We start from the raw sequence: 6,088 nt of genomic DNA on the forward strand, positions 1-6,088 counted from the left end.
CTTGGCGGGGCTGTAGCTGCTGGTGCCAGACTTGGCGGGGCTGTAGCTGCTGGTGCCAGACTTGGCGGGGCTTTTGCTGCTGGTGCCAGACTTGGCGGGGCTGTAGCTGCTGGTGCCAGACTTGGCGGGGCTTTTGCTGCCGGTGCCAGACTTGGCGGGGCTTTTGCTGCTGGTGCCAGACTTGGCGGGGCTGTAGCTGCTGGTGCCAGACTTGGCGGGGCTGTAGCTGCTGGTGCCAGACTTGGCGGGGCTGTAGCTGCTGGTGCCAGACTTGGCGGGGCTGTAGCTGCTGGTGCCAGACTTGGCGGGGCTGTAGCTGCTGGTGCCAGACTTGGCGGGGCTGTAGCTGCTGGTGCCAGACTTGGCGGGGCTGTAGCTGCTGGTGCCAGACTTGGCGGGGCTGTAGCTGCCGGTGCCAGACTTGGCGGGGCTTTTGTTGCTGGTGCCAGACTTGGCGGGGCTTTTGCTGCTGGTGCCAGACTTGGCGGGGCTGTAGCTGCCGGTGCCAGACTTGGTGGGGCTTTTGTTGCTGGTGCCAGACTTGGCGGGGCTGTAGCTGCTGGTGCCAGACTTGGCGGGGCTTTTGCTGCTGGTGCCAGACTTGGTGGGGCTTTTGCTGCTGGTGCCAGACGGCGGGGCATTTGCTGCCGGTGCCAGACGGTGGGGCATTTGCTGCCGGTGCCAGACTTGGCGGGGCTTTTGCTGCCGGTGCCAGACTTGGCGGGGCTTTTGCTGCTGGTGCCAGACTTGGCGGGGCTGTAGCTGCTGGTGCCAGACTTGGCGGGGCTTTTGCTGCTGGTGCCAGACTTGGCGGGGCTTTTGCTGCTGGTGCCAGACTTGGCGGGGCTGTAGCTGCTGGTGCCAGACTTGGCGGGGCTTTTGCTGCTGGTGCCAGACTTGGCGGGGCTGTAGCTGCTGGTGCCAGACTTGGCGGGGCTTTTGCTGCCGGTGCCAGACTTGGCGGGGCTTTTGCTGCTGGTGCCAGACTTGGCGGGGCTGTAGCTGCTGGTGCCAGACTTGGCGGGGCTGTAGCTGCTGGTGCCAGACTTGGCGGGGCTGTAGCTGCTGGTGCCAGACTTGGCGGGGCTGTAGCTGCCGGTGCCAGACTTGGCGGGGCTTTTGTTGCTGGTGCCAGACTTGGCGGGGCTTTTGCTGCTGGTGCCAGACTTGGCGGGGCTGTAGCTGCCGGTGCCAGACTTGGTGGGGCTTTTGTTGCTGGTGCCAGACTTGGCGGGGCTGTAGCTGCTGGTGCCAGACTTGGCGGGGCTTTTGCTGCTGGTGCCAGACTTGGTGGGGCTTTTGCTGCTGGTGCCAGACGGCGGGGCATTTGCTGCCGGTGCCAGACGGTGGGGCATTTGCTGCCGGTGCCAGACTTGGCGGGGCTTTTGCTGCCGGTGCCAGACTTGGCGGGGCTTTTGCTGCTGGTGCCAGACTTGGCGGGGCTGTAGCTGCTGGTGCCAGACTTGGCGGGGCTTTTGCTGCTGGTGCCAGACTTGGCGGGGCTTTTGCTGCTGGTGCCAGACTTGGCGGGGCTGTAGCTGCTGGTGCCAGACTTGGCGGGGCTTTTGCTGCTGGTGCCAGACTTGGCGGGGCTGTAGCTGCTGGTGCCAGACTTGGCGGGGCTTTTGCTGCCGGTGCCAGACTTGGCGGGGCTTTTGCTGCTGGTGCCAGACTTGGCGGGGCTGTAGCTGCTGGTGCCAGACTTGGCGGGGCTGTAGCTGCTGGTGCCAGACTTGGCGGGGCTGTAGCTGCTGGTGCCAGACTTGGCGGGGCTGTAGCTGCCGGTGCCAGACTTGGCAGGGCTTTTGTTGCCGGTGCCAGACTTGGCGGGGCTTTTGCTGCTGGTGCCAGACTTGGCGGGGCTGTAGCTGCTGGTGCCAGACTTGGCGGGGCTGTAGCTGCCGGTGCCAGACTTGGCGGGGCTTTTTTCTGCTGGTGTACGAATTAGGCTGCGAGAATAGGTGTGGAATATTGGTTGAAGAAGGCAACGCCCTGTCATTCTCTGCCTCACATCAGATGGTTGGAGTGTCTCTCTCGGTGAAGTATGTTCTCTCTCTCTCTCGCGTCCTCTGCCCCTCGCCAGACACCGCGGACCTGCCGTACATCAGGTGGCCGCAATGTAATTGCCACTCCCGTTGACGTCAGGGCCGCGGCGCTGGGCTTCAGTCTCGCTTCGTTTTCCATCCCGCAGCAGGGCAATCGGATCGGCCACTTCCATCCAGCCGCAGGATCATTCGCCTCCCGAGCCGGCGAGTGACCCCTCCCCACCGGCCACACTTCCAGTCCACTTCTGGGGTGGGGGGGGAGGGGGGGGTTCGCCAGTTGGTAAGTTTGTTTATTATGGTACTGGTGAAATCCATGAGTGACGGGGCAGCCTTTCAGAGACATTGACCTGGAGCATTTCCCGGGGACAATGTCCTGATTTCTGGGGGTGGGGGGGACCGGGACCGGACCTCCTCTCACCATAGAGGAGCATGGCTAGGAGAGAAAGGGAGCGGGGATGTTGAAATGCTCTCAATCAGCCCTGGCTGCTGGGAGGAACCAGGAGGGGAACCGGCGCATGTTTGCCTTTGTCTGCCCTTAATGAGTGACTGTCCGATGACGGTTCGTGTGTGCATTTCACACACACCCCCCCAAAATCTGGCTCTGCATGAATAATAGATTAATGCAGGTGTCTGTTCCACAGGCTCGGTATTTTAATAAATAGCTTGCATTGACTGTAAAACAAGGGTTGTAAGATTGCTCCGGAGGTGCAGTTTTCTCGTGATTCATCATGATGGTTGATTGCCGAAACTGCTTTTAACCTGCAGCACCTTGACCGAGAAAGATAGAGGCTTGCAAGCGAACTGATGCGGTAGCGCTGCGAGAAATAGGTGTCTCATCATCGAGCATATTGGCTGACTGGGACCAGCACATCGTTCTCTTTTGGGGTGGGGGGGATATTGCCTGCGATCCCCTTTCCCTGCCCAGCAGAGCTTCCAACAAGAGATGAGCATCGACCATTTGTTTCATTGGGAGGGGAGGTCAATGCCAAAAGACGTCGCCGGTGTGCAGGAATCACCCAAATGTTATGCTTTTGGAGTGTTTCATCTCCACGTGTCGGAACGTTGATGTCAGAAGCCACCAAGAAACCAAACGGTGCAGTGTCCTCTCCCAGAGGATGTTGACAAATTGTAACTCACTCCTGTGAGGAGATTGTAGATACATCTAAGGGAAATCTAGGTGACCTAGGATACTTAAATGCCACAAGGACCAATTGGCACTTCCCTGTGCTGTAAATGAGGGCATTATTTGAAAAAAAAACAATGATCTCACACTGCACCTTCTTGTACTCCTATCCCTGCTCCCAATAGATTCCATCAACCCTTGCTTATGGTCCATTTATCATTTCCTTACTTATCAGCCTCTTGTTTCCATCTATCCAGCCTCTCTCTGCCTCCAGCCTCCCATCCCATTTGATTTCATCTGCCTCCTTTTTTCCCCTTTCCTTATCTGTCTCTACCATCACCCACAAGCCACTTTCACCCCCACCCCACCTGCTCCATCTGCCTATCTGTCTCTCCTCACCTGGTTCCACCTTGCCTGTCGCTTCCCTCCCCCTCACTTCTTTATACTGGCTATCACCCCACTATAATCTCAGTTCTGGTGCAAGGTCTCGACCCAAAACTTGACCTTCCTGCCTCCACAGATGCTGCTTGGCCCACTGAGTTCCTCCAAAAGTTTGTGTTTGCTCCAGATTCAAGCATCTGTCGACTTTTAGATCAACAATTAATATTAGTTTAGTTTTTGCAAGGACATGTTCAGCACAAACAGAATATCAGCTTGATAAATGGATTTAATTTAGGGAGAATACATTTGTTAGAGTGATCAAAGCTAATGGTAGGATTATGAGCCCAGAGGACCCCAAAACCCAGCAGCAATAGAAATTCACCAAGACAAATGGTTACTTAAACAAAAGTTGTTTTTAATGATCTTTAAACATGAAAACAGGATGAAACTTTAACTTATTACTATTAATTGAACTAACCTAACAACCCCATTTTAATTCTAAGCACATGTGTATGTAAGTTCAGAAAAGTTCTTTGATTCACAGTCCAATCTCACTTCTCCAAGTTCACCGGTGTCAGACAATTCTATACTATGCACAGAATTTAACATTTATGCATTTCACCAGGCTTTGGTGGTTGTAAGGTTCATGGTTACTTCCCAGGAAAGTTCTTGGTGAGAGAGAGATTTGTTGCTCGTTGGACACCAATTGATTCCTTCCGATCAGTCACTTCAGTGTCTTGCTGAAGAAACTTGCCCCATCAAGGTTTTCTTTCAGGTCAACACAGTTCCTTTTCTGTTTCCCTTATTTCAAGTGAAGCAGTATACAGCCAACCACCTCCTCTTGTGTGGACCACAAGGGCTTTGAACGGGCTGAATTAAGAACTCACAACCTATCTTCAAAATGGGGGTTTTCCACAAGCTTGCCAGCTTGTCCTGTTCCAGTCCCAACTGCTGCTGCTGAACAGTAGAACTGAATTCTCTTTCTCTCTTAGAAAAACCCATTTGACTCTCTCTGCTTGCAAACCACATGACCTTCCTAGAACAGCAAACTGCATTCTGACAGACTATGGCTCCGGACCTTAATCCTCCGAGTTCGTTCATCTGTTGCTTTCCAAAACAAGAATCCATTACTCCACAGCATGTCCAATGAACATCTACTTGTGAAGTCCTTATGGGCATCCTTCAAAGTTTTTGCAAAGGCGCCTGGACTGTCTGGCTTGAGCCAAGTTCTTGCATTTTAAATGAGATCTGTTTTGAAGTGTTTGTATTTGTTTGTGACCTACACTATAAAAATTTATCTCCTTTAAAGCATATCTATATGCAATATAACAACATCAAAGTAGGTATAGCTGAAGGTGTTTATAATCATCCTGTTAATCTCTCTATAAAATTGATATGTTATCGTTCTCATGTATCTATTGAGGAGGAGCACGTGGACATGTCCTCGGGCCTGCGCAAAGGAGCTTTTAGGTGGAGTGCAGTGTGCGCATTTATTCTCTGTATAAAATATTCTAAAATTTCTTACAATAATTGTTGCACAATTTTAATATTACCATGCCTGAGAATAATAAGTGCAAGATTACATTTCATCCAAGGGACTCCGTATTCTCAATCAAACAAATTATATTATAGTAATATTTTATTATTTTAATCATTTTAACTTAAACTGACATTCAGCCCTTGCTTCAGGCACTTATTGTACAGACTCCCTGTTGAGTGTGATTTTTGTAAACAATGGGTGGTTTCTTTATTGCCACACCCCTGATAATGGAGATGCTCTGAACTGTTCAGTGGTACAGAATAAACACACCATACTTTAAAAAATCTGCTCCATAGCATAGCAGAAGCCTAATGTAACATCCCTCCTCACATTAATTAAAAAGGGTGTTCTGATTTTTAAAAAAATATTTATATAATTTCATCACAAAGTTTTGGATATGCGAAGGTTTCTGCTTGTATAATGAACAGTGATTTGTAATTTCTAGTTGTGTGGGTGCAGGCTATTATGTCAGTTGTTCAGTTTCTTTAATCTTGAGATGATCCATTTTGGATTCAGTCATAGACACTGACAATCTAAATGTTTAAAACATGATGATTTTTGTCCTATCCTTTGTATGCAATGCAATGCTTGATCTTGAAAAATTTTATGTAGTCACTTCAAATGGGGTTATATCTCTGAAGTTGCCTTCTTGATTATATAATGTTGTTGTGACAGATAGCAGAGTTGTGTGTGCTTCTTTGCATTTGGTTTCCTGCTCTCTTGGGCTTGTCATACTTGTGTAAATGCTGATCTCGTGGGACATCTCTGCAAGATGTGTACGCATAAGTTGTCCGGAAATGAATGGAGCTGCATTTATTACTATTATTGAATAAGACACTACCCTTTAATTTCATTTAAAAAAATAAACTTCTCACTTCTGTGCTGTCAGGTTGTGACGCAATTTCTTTCCTCCCAGTAATACTGTTTGACTCAGATTTTCTTCACCAGTTTTTTTTATGCAATAGAACAAAGCTGTGTTGCAGCTCTGATTTTACTTAA

The sequence above is a fragment of the Narcine bancroftii genome, chromosome 3, assembly GCF_036971445.1.
Source record: "Narcine bancroftii isolate sNarBan1 chromosome 3, sNarBan1.hap1, whole genome shotgun sequence".
In the NCBI taxonomy this organism is placed as follows: Eukaryota; Metazoa; Chordata; class Chondrichthyes; order Torpediniformes; family Narcinidae; genus Narcine; species Narcine bancroftii.